Source organism: Eleutherodactylus coqui, chromosome 4 (genome assembly GCF_035609145.1).
Source record: "Eleutherodactylus coqui strain aEleCoq1 chromosome 4, aEleCoq1.hap1, whole genome shotgun sequence".
In the NCBI taxonomy this organism is placed as follows: Eukaryota; Metazoa; Chordata; class Amphibia; order Anura; family Eleutherodactylidae; genus Eleutherodactylus; species Eleutherodactylus coqui.
Window position 1 is genome coordinate 133401430 of NC_089840.1, and position 11859 is coordinate 133413288.

Here is an 11859-nt window from a genome sequence, read left to right on the forward strand (position 1 = left end):
GACATATACAGTCTATATGTGGGCTTTTCCAAAAACATTTGGGAAAAAAATCTATTTGGGCTGCCTCTGACCGTCCTTAGTGTACTCGGTCTCTGCTGGGGGTAGTTGTCCTAATTCATACGCAGCCAGCTAAGTGTTACAGCAGGCTTGCGCAAAATTCTTTCCTGGCTCTGTGTTGCCTGTTACATCACCGCTGTATTCCTGTCCACAGTAAAACAGTCTGCAGTAATTTTACATAGCCCAGGGCCAGTAGTGGTGAGGCAGGGACAGAAGACATATACAGTCTATATAGGCAGTGGGCTTTTCCAAAAACATTTGGGAAAAAAAATCTATTTGGGCTGCCTGTGACCGTCCTCAGTGTACTGGGTCTCTGCTGGGGGTAGTTGTCCTAATTCATACGCAGCCAGCTAAGTGTTACAGCAGGCTTGCGCAAAATTCTTTCCTGGCTCTGTGTTGCCTGTTACATCACCGCTGTATTCCTGTCCACAGTAAAACAGTCTGCAGTAATTTTACATAGTCCAGGGCCAGTAGTGGTGAGGCAGGGACAGAAGACATATAGAGTCTATATAGGCAGTGGGCTTTTCCAAAAACATTTGGGAAAAAAAATCTATTTGGGCTGCCTGTGACCGTCCTCAGTGTACTGGGTCTCTGCTGGGGGTAGTTGTCCTAATTCATACGCAGCCAGCTAAGTGTTACAGCAGGCTTGCGCAAAATTCTTTCCTGGCTCTGTGTTGCCTGTTACATCACCGCTGTATTCCTGTCCACAGTGAAACAGTCTGCAGTAATTTTACATAGTCCAGGGCCAGTAGTGGTGAGGCAGGGACAGAAGACATATACAGTCTATATAGGCAGTGGGCTTTTCCAAAAACATTTGGGAAAAAAATCTATTTGGGCTGCCTCTGACCGTTCTTAGTGTACTCGGTCTCTGCTGGGGGTAGTTGCCCTAATTCATACGCAGCCAGCTAAGTGTTACAGCAGGCTTGCGCAAAATTCTTTCCTGGCTCTGTGTTGCCTGTTACATCACCGCTGTATTCCTGTCCACAGTAAAACAGTCTGCAGTAATTTTACATAGTCCAGGGCCAGTAGTGGTGAGGCAGGGACAGAAGACATATACAGTCTATATAGGCAGTGGGCTTTTCCAAAAACATTTGGGAAAAAAAATCTATTTGGGCTGCCTGTGACCGTCCTCAGAGTACTGGGTCTCTGCTGGGGGTAGTTGTCCTAATTCATACGCAGCCAGCTAAGTGTTACAGCAGGCTTGCGCAAAATTCTTTCCTGGCTCTGTGTTGCCTGTTACATCACTGCTGTATTCCTGTCCACAGTAAAACAGTCTGCAGTAATTTTACATAGTCCAGGGCCAGTAGTGCTAAGGCAGGGACAGAAGACATATAGAGTCTATATAGGCAGTGGGCTTTTCCAAAAACATTTGGGAAAAAAAATCTATTTGGGCTGCCTGTGACCGTCCTCAGTGTACTGGGTCTCTGCTGGGGGTAGTTGTCCTAATTCATACGCAGCCAGCTAAGTGTTACAGCAGGCTTGCGCAAAATTCTTTCCTGGCTCTGTGTTGCCTGTTACATCACCGCTGTATTCCTGTCCACAGTGAAACGGTCTGCAGTAATTTTACATAGTCCAGGGCCAGTAGTGGTGAGGCAGGGACAGAAGACATATACAGTCTATATAGGCAGTGGGCTTTTCCAAAAACATTTGTGAAAAAAAATCTATTTGGGCAGTCTGTGACCGTCCTTAGTGTACTGGGTCTCTGCTGGGGGTGGTTGTCCTAATTCATACGCAGCCAGCTAAGTGTTACAGCAGGCTTGCACAAAATTCTTTCCTGGCTCTGTGTTGCCTGTTACATCACCGCTGTATTGGTGTCCACAGTGAAACAGTCTGCAGTAATTTTACATAGTCCAGGGCCAGTAGTGGTGAGGCAGGGACAGAAGACATATACAGTCTATATAGGCACTGGGCTTGTCCAAAAACATTTGTGAAAAAAAATCTATTTGGGCAGCCTGTGACCGTCCTCAGTGTACTGGGTCTCTGCTGGGGGTGGTTGTCCTAATTCATACGCAGCCAGCTAAGTGTTACAGCAGGCTTGCGCAAAATTCTTTCCTGGCTCTGTGTTGCCTGTTACATCACCGCTGTATTCCTGTCCATAGTAAAACAGTCTGCAGTAATTTTACATAGCCCAGGGCCAGTAGTGGTAAGGCAGGGACAGAAGACATATAGAGTCTATATAGGCAGTGGGCTTTTCCAAAAACATTTGGGAAAAAAAATCTATTTGGGGTGCATGTGACCGTCCTCAGTGTACTGGGTCTCTGCTGGGGGTAGTTGTCCTAATTCATACGCAGCCAGCTAAGTGTTACAGCAGGCTTGCGCAAAATTCTTTCCTGGTTCTTTGTTGCCTGTTACATTACCGCTGTAATCCTGTCCACAGTGAAACGGTCTGCAGTAATTTTACATAGTGCAGGGCCAGTAGTGGTGAGGCACGGACAGAAGACATATACAGTCTATATAGGCAGTGGGCTTTTCCAAAAACATTTGGGGAAAAAAATCTATTTGGGCTGCCTGTGACCTTCCTTAGTGTACTGGGACTCTGCTGGGGGTGGTTGTCCTAATTCATACGCAGCCAGCTAAGTGTTACAGCAGGCTTGCACAAAATTCTTTCCTGGCTCTGTGTTGCCTGTTACATCACCGCTGTATTGGTGTCCACAGTGAAACAGTCTGCAGTAATTTTACATAGTCCAGGGCCAGTAGTGGTGAGGCAGGGACAGAAGACATATACAGTCTATATGTGGGCTTTTCCAAAAACATTTGGGAAAAAAAATCTATTTGGGCTGCCTCTGACCGTTCTCAGTGTACTCGGTCTCTGCTGGGGGTAGTTGCCCTAATTCATACGCAGCCAGCTAAGTGTTACAGCAGGCTTACACAAAATTCTTTCCTGGCTCTGTGTTGCCTGTTACATCACCGCTGTATTCCTGTCCACAGTAAAACAGTCTGCAGTAATTTTACATAGTCCAGGGCCAGTAGTGGTGAGGCAGGGACAGAAGACATATAGAGTCTATATAGGCAGTGGGCTTTTCCAAAAACATTTGGGAAAAAAAATCTATTTGGGCTGCCTGTGACCGTCCTCAGTGTACTGGGTCTCTGCTGGGGGTAGTTGTCCTAATTCATACGCAGCCAGCTAAGTGTTACAGCAGGCTTGCGCAAAATTCTTTCCTGTCTCTGTGTTGCCTGTTACATCACCGCTGTATTCCTGTCCACAGTGAAACAGTCTGCAGTAATTTTACATAGTCCAGGGCCAGTAGTGGTGAGGCAGGGACAGAAGACATATACAGTCTATATAGGCAATGGGCTTTTCCAAAAACATTTGTGAAAAAAAATCTATTTGGGCAGCCTGTGACCTTCCTTAGTGTACTGGGTCTCTGCTGGGGGTGGTTGTCCTAATTCATACGCAGCCAGCTAAGTGTTACAGCAGGCTTGCACAAAATTCTTTCCTGGCTCTGTGTTTCCTGTTACATCACCGCTGTATTGGTGTCCACAGTGAAACAGTCTGCAGTAATTTTACATAGTCCAGGGCCAGTAGTGGTGAGGCAGGGAAAGAAGACATATACAGTCTATATAGGCAGTGGGCTTTTCCAAAAACATTTGGGAAAAAAAATCTATTTGGGCTGCCTGTGACCGTCCTTAGTGTACTGGGTCTCTGCTGGGGGTGGTTGTCCTAATTCATACGCAGCCAGCTAAGTGTTACAGCAGGCTTGCACAAAATTCTTTCCTGGCTCTGTGTTGCCTGTTACATCACCGCTGTATTGGTGTCCACAGTGAAACAGTCTGCAGTAATTTTACATAGTCCAGGGCCAGTAGTGGTGAGGCAGGGACAGAAGACATATACAGTCTATATGTGGGCTTTTCCAAAAACATTTGGGAAAAAAATCTATTTGGGCTGCCTCTGACCGTCCTTAGTGTACTCGGTCTCTGCTGGGGGTAGTTGTCCTAATTCATACGCAGCCAGCTAAGTGTTACAGCAGGCTTGCGCAAAATTCTTTCCTGGCTCTGTGTTGCCTGTTACATCACCGCTGTATTCCTGTCCACAGTAAAACAGTCTGCAGTAATTTTACATAGCCCAGGGCCAGTAGTGGTGAGGCAGGGACAGAAGACATATACAGTCTATATAGGCAGTGGGCTTTTCCAAAAACATTTGGGAAAAAAAATCTATTTGGGCTGCCTGTGACCGTCCTCAGTGTACTGGGTCTCTGCTGGGGGTAGTTGTCCTAATTCATACGCAGCCAGCTAAGTGTTACAGCAGGCTTGCGCAAAATTCTTTCCTGGCTCTGTGTTGCCTGTTACATCACCGCTGTATTCCTGTCCACAGTAAAACAGTCTGCAGTAATTTTACATAGTCCAGGGCCAGTAGTGGTGAGGCAGGGACAGAAGACATATAGAGTCTATATAGGCAGTGGGCTTTTCCAAAAACATTTGGGAAAAAAAATCTATTTGGGCTGCCTGTGACCGTCCTCAGTGTACTGGGTCTCTGCTGGGGGTAGTTGTCCTAATTCATACGCAGCCAGCTAAGTGTTACAGCAGGCTTGCGCAAAATTCTTTCCTGGCTCTGTGTTGCCTGTTACATCACCGCTGTATTCCTGTCCACAGTGAAACAGTCTGCAGTAATTTTACATAGTCCAGGGCCAGTAGTGGTGAGGCAGGGACAGAAGACATATACAGTCTATATAGGCAGTGGGCTTTTCCAAAAACATTTGGGAAAAAAATCTATTTGGGCTGCCTCTGACCGTTCTTAGTGTACTCGGTCTCTGCTGGGGGTAGTTGCCCTAATTCATACGCAGCCAGCTAAGTGTTACAGCAGGCTTGCGCAAAATTCTTTCCTGGCTCTGTGTTGCCTGTTACATCACCGCTGTATTCCTGTCCACAGTAAAACAGTCTGCAGTAATTTTACATAGTCCAGGGCCAGTAGTGGTGAGGCAGGGACAGAAGACATATACAGTCTATATAGGCAGTGGGCTTTTCCAAAAACATTTGGGAAAAAAAATCTATTTGGGCTGCCTGTGACCGTCCTCAGAGTACTGGGTCTCTGCTGGGGGTAGTTGTCCTAATTCATACGCAGCCAGCTAAGTGTTACAGCAGGCTTGCGCAAAATTCTTTCCTGGCTCTGTGTTGCCTGTTACATCACTGCTGTATTCCTGTCCACAGTAAAACAGTCTGCAGTAATTTTACATAGTCCAGGGCCAGTAGTGCTAAGGCAGGGACAGAAGACATATAGAGTCTATATAGGCAGTGGGCTTTTCCAAAAACATTTGGGAAAAAAAATCTATTTGGGCTGCCTGTGACCGTCCTCAGTGTACTGGGTCTCTGCTGGGGGTAGTTGTCCTAATTCATACGCAGCCAGCTAAGTGTTACAGCAGGCTTGCGCAAAATTCTTTCCTGGCTCTGTGTTGCCTGTTACATCACCGCTGTATTCCTGTCCACAGTGAAACGGTCTGCAGTAATTTTACATAGTCCAGGGCCAGTAGTGGTGAGGCAGGGACAGAAGACATATACAGTCTATATAGGCAGTGGGCTTTTCCAAAAACATTTGTGAAAAAAAATCTATTTGGGCAGTCTGTGACCGTCCTTAGTGTACTGGGTCTCTGCTGGGGGTGGTTGTCCTAATTCATACGCAGCCAGCTAAGTGTTACAGCAGGCTTGCACAAAATTCTTTCCTGGCTCTGTGTTGCCTGTTACATCACCGCTGTATTGGTGTCCACAGTGAAACAGTCTGCAGTAATTTTACATAGTCCAGGGCCAGTAGTGGTGAGGCAGGGACAGAAGACATATACAGTCTATATAGGCACTGGGCTTGTCCAAAAACATTTGTGAAAAAAAATCTATTTGGGCAGCCTGTGACCGTCCTCAGTGTACTGGGTCTCTGCTGGGGGTGGTTGTCCTAATTCATACGCAGCCAGCTAAGTGTTACAGCAGGCTTGCGCAAAATTCTTTCCTGGCTCTGTGTTGCCTGTTACATCACCGCTGTATTCCTGTCCATAGTAAAACAGTCTGCAGTAATTTTACATAGCCCAGGGCCAGTAGTGGTAAGGCAGGGACAGAAGACATATAGAGTCTATATAGGCAGTGGGCTTTTCCAAAAACATTTGGGAAAAAAAATCTATTTGGGGTGCATGTGACCGTCCTCAGTGTACTGGGTCTCTGCTGGGGGTAGTTGTCCTAATTCATACGCAGCCAGCTAAGTGTTACAGCAGGCTTGCGCAAAATTCTTTCCTGGTTCTTTGTTGCCTGTTACATTACCGCTGTAATCCTGTCCACAGTGAAACGGTCTGCAGTAATTTTACATAGTGCAGGGCCAGTAGTGGTGAGGCACGGACAGAAGACATATACAGTCTATATAGGCAGTGGGCTTTTCCAAAAACATTTGGGGAAAAAAATCTATTTGGGCTGCCTGTGACCTTCCTTAGTGTACTGGGACTCTGCTGGGGGTGGTTGTCCTAATTCATACGCAGCCAGCTAAGTGTTACAGCAGGCTTGCACAAAATTCTTTCCTGGCTCTGTGTTGCCTGTTACATCACCGCTGTATTGGTGTCCACAGTGAAACAGTCTGCAGTAATTTTACATAGTCCAGGGCCAGTAGTGGTGAGGCAGGGACAGAAGACATATACAGTCTATATGTGGGCTTTTCCAAAAACATTTGGGAAAAAAAATCTATTTGGGCTGCCTCTGACCGTTCTCAGTGTACTCGGTCTCTGCTGGGGGTAGTTGCCCTAATTCATACGCAGCCAGCTAAGTGTTACAGCAGGCTTACACAAAATTCTTTCCTGGCTCTGTGTTGCCTGTTACATCACCGCTGTATTCCTGTCCACAGTAAAACAGTCTGCAGTAATTTTACATAGTCCAGGGCCAGTAGTGGTGAGGCAGGGACAGAAGACATATAGAGTCTATATAGGCAGTGGGCTTTTCCAAAAACATTTGGGAAAAAAAATCTATTTGGGCTGCCTGTGACCGTCCTCAGTGTACTGGGTCTCTGCTGGGGGTAGTTGTCCTAATTCATACGCAGCCAGCTAAGTGTTACAGCAGGCTTGCGCAAAATTCTTTCCTGTCTCTGTGTTGCCTGTTACATCACCGCTGTATTCCTGTCCACAGTGAAACAGTCTGCAGTAATTTTACATAGTCCAGGGCCAGTAGTGGTGAGGCAGGGACAGAAGACATATACAGTCTATATAGGCAATGGGCTTTTCCAAAAACATTTGTGAAAAAAAATCTATTTGGGCAGCCTGTGACCTTCCTTAGTGTACTGGGTCTCTGCTGGGGGTGGTTGTCCTAATTCATACGCAGCCAGCTAAGTGTTACAGCAGGCTTGCACAAAATTCTTTCCTGGCTCTGTGTTTCCTGTTACATCACCGCTGTATTGGTGTCCACAGTGAAACAGTCTGCAGTAATTTTACATAGTCCAGGGCCAGTAGTGGTGAGGCAGGGAAAGAAGACATATACAGTCTATATAGGCAGTGGGCTTTTCCAAAAACATTTGGGAAAAAAAATCTATTTGGGCTGCCTGTGACCGTCCTTAGTGTACTGGGTCTCTGCTGGGGGTGGTTGTCCTAATTCATACGCAGCCAGCTAAGTGTTACAGTAGGCTTGCACAAAATTCTTTCCTGGCTCTGTGTTGCCTGTTGTATCACCGCTGTATTGGTGTCCACAGTGAAACAGTCTGCAGTAATTTTACATAGTCCAGGGCCAGTAGTGGTGAGGCAGGGACAGAAGACATATACAGTCTATATGTGGGCTTTTCCAAAAACATTTGGGAAAAAAAATCTATTTGGGCTGCCTGTGACCGTCCTCAGTGTACTGGGTCTCTGCTGGGGGTAGTTGTCCTAATTCATACGCAGCCAGCTAAGTGTTACAGCAGGCTTGCGCAAAATTCTTTCCTGTCTCTGTGTTGCCTGTTACATCACCGCTGTATTCCTGTCCACAGTGAAACAGTCTGCAGTAATTTTACATAGTCCAGGGCCAGTAGTGGTGAGGCAGGGACAGACGACATATACAGTCTATATAGGCAGTGGGCTTTTCCAAAAACATTTGTGAAAAAAAATCTATTTGGGCAGCCTGTGACCTTCCTTAGTGTACTGGGTCTCTGCTGGGGGTGGTTGTCCTAATTCATACGCAGCCAGCTAAGTGTTACAGCAGGCTTGCACAAAATTCTTTCCTGGCTCTGTGTTGCCTGTTACATCACCGCTGTATTGGTGTCCACAGTGAAACAGTCTGCAGTAATTTTACATAGTCCAGGGCCAGTAGTGGTGAGGCAGGGAAAGAAGACATATACAGTCTATATAGGCAGTGGGCTTTTCCAAAAACATTTGGGAAAAAAATCTGTTTGGGCTGCCTGTGACCGTCCTTAGTGTACTGCGTCTCTGCTGGGGGTAGTTGTCCTAGTGCATACGCAGCCAGCTAAGTGTTACAGCAGGCTTGCGCAAAATTCTTTCCTGGCTCTGTGTTGCCTGTTACATCACCGCTGTATTCCTGTCCACAGTGAAACAGTCTGCAGTAATTTTACATAGTCCAGGGCCAGTAGTGGTGAGGCAGGGACAGAAGACATATACAGTCTATATAGGCAGTGGGCTTTTCCAAAAACATTTGGGAAAAAAAATCTATTTGGGCTGCCTGTGACCTTCCTTAGTGTACTGGGTCTCTGCTGGGGGTGGTTGTCCTAATTCATACGCAGCCAGCTAAGTGTTACAGCAGGCTTGCACAAAATTCTTTCCTGGCTCTGTGTTGCCTGTTACATCACCGCTGTATTCCTGTCCACAGTGAAACAGTCTGCAGTAATTTTACATAGTCCAGGGCCAGTAGTGGTGAGGCAGGGACAGAAGACATATACAGTCTATATAGGCAGTGGGCTTTTCCAAAAACATTTGTGAAAAAAAATCTATTTGGGCAGTCTGTGACCGTCCTTAGTGTACTGGGTCTCTGCTGGGGGTGGTTGTCCTAATTCATACGCAGCCAGCTAAGTGTTACAGCAGGCTTGCACAAAATTCTTTCCTGGCTCTGTGTTGCCTGTTACATCACCGCTGTATTGGTGTCCACAGTGAAACAGTCTGCAGTAATTTTACATAGTCCAGGGCCAGTAGTGGTGAGGCAGGGACAGAAGACATATACAGTCTATATAGGCACTGGGCTTGTCCAAAAACATTTGTGAAAAAAAATCTATTTGGGCAGCCTGTGACCGTCCTCAGTGTACTGGGTCTCTGCTGGGGGTGGTTGTCCTAATTCATACGCAGCCAGCTAAGTGTTACAGCAGGCTTGCGCAAAATTCTTTCCTGGCTCTGTGTTGCCTGTTACATCACCGCTGTATTCCTGTCCACAGTAAAACAGTCTGCAGTAATTTTACATAGTCCAGGGCCAGTAGTGGTGAGGCAGGGACAGAAGACATATACAGTCTATATAGGCAGTGGGCTTTTCCAAAAACATTTGGGAAAAAAAATCTATTTGGGCTGCCTGTGACCGTCCTCAGTGTACTGGGTCTCTGCTGGGGGTAGTTGTCCTAATTCATACGCAGCCAGCTAAGTGTTACAGCAGGCTTGCGCAAAATTCTTTCCTGGCTCTGTGTTGCCTGTTACATCACCGCTGTATTCCTGTCCACAGTAAAACAGTCTGCAGTAATTTTACATAGTCCAGGGCCAGTAGTGGTGAGGCAGGGACAGAAGACATATAGAGTCTATATAGGCAGTGGGCTTTTCCAAAAACATTTGGGAAAAAAAATCTATTTGGGCTGCCTGTGACCGTCCTCAGTGTACTGGGTCTCTGCTGGGGGTAGTTCTCCTAATTCATACGCAGCCAGCTAAGTGTTACAGCAGGCTTGCGCAAAATTCTTTCCTGGCTCTGTGTTGCCTGTTACATCACCGCTGTATTCCTGTCCACAGTGAAACAGTCTGCAGTAATTTTACATAGTCCAGGGCCAGTAGTGGTGAGGCAGGGACAGAAGACATATACAGTCTATATAGGCAGTGGGCTTTTCCAAAAACATTTGGGGAAAAAAATCTATTTGGGCTGCCTGTGACCTTCCTTAGTGTACTGGGTCTCTGCTGGGGGTGGTTGTCCTAATTCATACGCAGCCAGCTAAGTGTTACAGCAGGCTTGCACAAAATTCTTTCCTGGCTCTGTGTTGCCTGTTACATCACCGCTGTATTGGTGTCCACAGTGAAACAGTCTGCAGTAATTTTACATAGTCCAGGGCCAGTAGTGGTGAGGCAGGGACAGAAGACATATACAGTCTATATGTGGGCTTTTCCAAAAACATTTGGGAAAAAAAATCTTTTTGGGCTGCCTCTGACCGTTCTCAGTGTACTCGGTCTCTGCTGGGGGTAGTTGCCCTAATTCATACGCAGCCAGCTAAGTGTTACAGCAGGCTTACACAAAATTCTTTCCTGGCTCTGTGTTGCCTGTTACATCACCGCTGTATTGGTGTCCACAGTGAAACAGTCTGCAGTAATTTTACATAGTCCAGGGCCAGTAGTGGTGAGGCAGGGACAGAAGACATATACAGTCTATATGTGGGCTTTTCCAAAAACATTTGGGAAAAAAATCTATTTGGGCTGCCTCTGACCGTCCTTAGTGTACTCGGTCTCTGCTGGGGGTAGTTGTCCTAATTCATACGCAGCCAGCTAAGTGTTACAGCAGGCTTGCGCAAAATTCTTTCCTGGCTCTGTGTTGCCTGTTACATCACCGCTGTATTCCTGTCCACAGTAAAACAGTCTGCAGTAATTTTACATAGCCCAGGGCCAGTAGTGGTGAGGCAGGGACAGAAGACATATACAGTCTATATAGGCAGTGGGCTTTTCCAAAAACATTTGGGAAAAAAAATCTATTTGGGCTGCCTGTGACCGTCCTCAGTGTACTGGGTCTCTGCTGGGGGTAGTTGTCCTAATTCATACGCAGCCAGCTAAGTGTTACAGCAGGCTTGCGCAAAATTCTTTCCTGGCTCTGTGTTGCCTGTTACATCACCGCTGTATTCCTGTCCACAGTAAAACAGTCTGCAGTAATTTTACATAGTCCAGGGCCAGTAGTGGTGAGGCAGGGACAGAAGACATATAGAGTCTATATAGGCAGTGGGCTTTTCCAAAAACATTTGGGAAAAAAAATCTATTTGGGCTGCCTGTGACCGTCCTCAGTGTACTGGGTCTCTGCTGGGGGTAGTTGTCCTAATTCATACGCAGCCAGCTAAGTGTTACAGCAGGCTTGCGCAAAATTCTTTCCTGGCTCTGTGTTGCCTGTTACATCACCGCTGTATTCCTGTCCACAGTGAAACAGTCTGCAGTAATTTTACATAGTCCAGGGCCAGTAGTGGTGAGGCAGGGACAGAAGACATATACAGTCTATATAGGCAGTGGGCTTTTCCAAAAACATTTGGGAAAAAAATCTATTTGGGCTGCCTCTGACCGTTCTTAGTGTACTCGGTCTCTGCTGGGGGTAGTTGCCCTAATTCATACGCAGCCAGCTAAGTGTTACAGCAGGCTTGCGCAAAATTCTTTCCTGGCTCTGTGTTGCCTGTTACATCACCGCTGTATTCCTGTCCACAGTAAAACAGTCTGCAGTAATTTTACATAGTCCAGGGCCAGTAGTGGTGAGGCAGGGACAGAAGACATATACAGTCTATATAGGCAGTGGGCTTTTCCAAAAACATTTGGGAAAAAAAATCTATTTGGGCTGCCTGTGACCGTCCTCAGAGTACTGGGTCTCTGCTGGGGGTAGTTGTCCTAATTCATACGCAGCCAGCTAAGTGTTACAGCAGGCTTGCGCAAAATTCTTTCCTGGCTCTGTGTTGCCTGTTACATCACTGCTGTATTCCTGTCCACAGTAAAACAG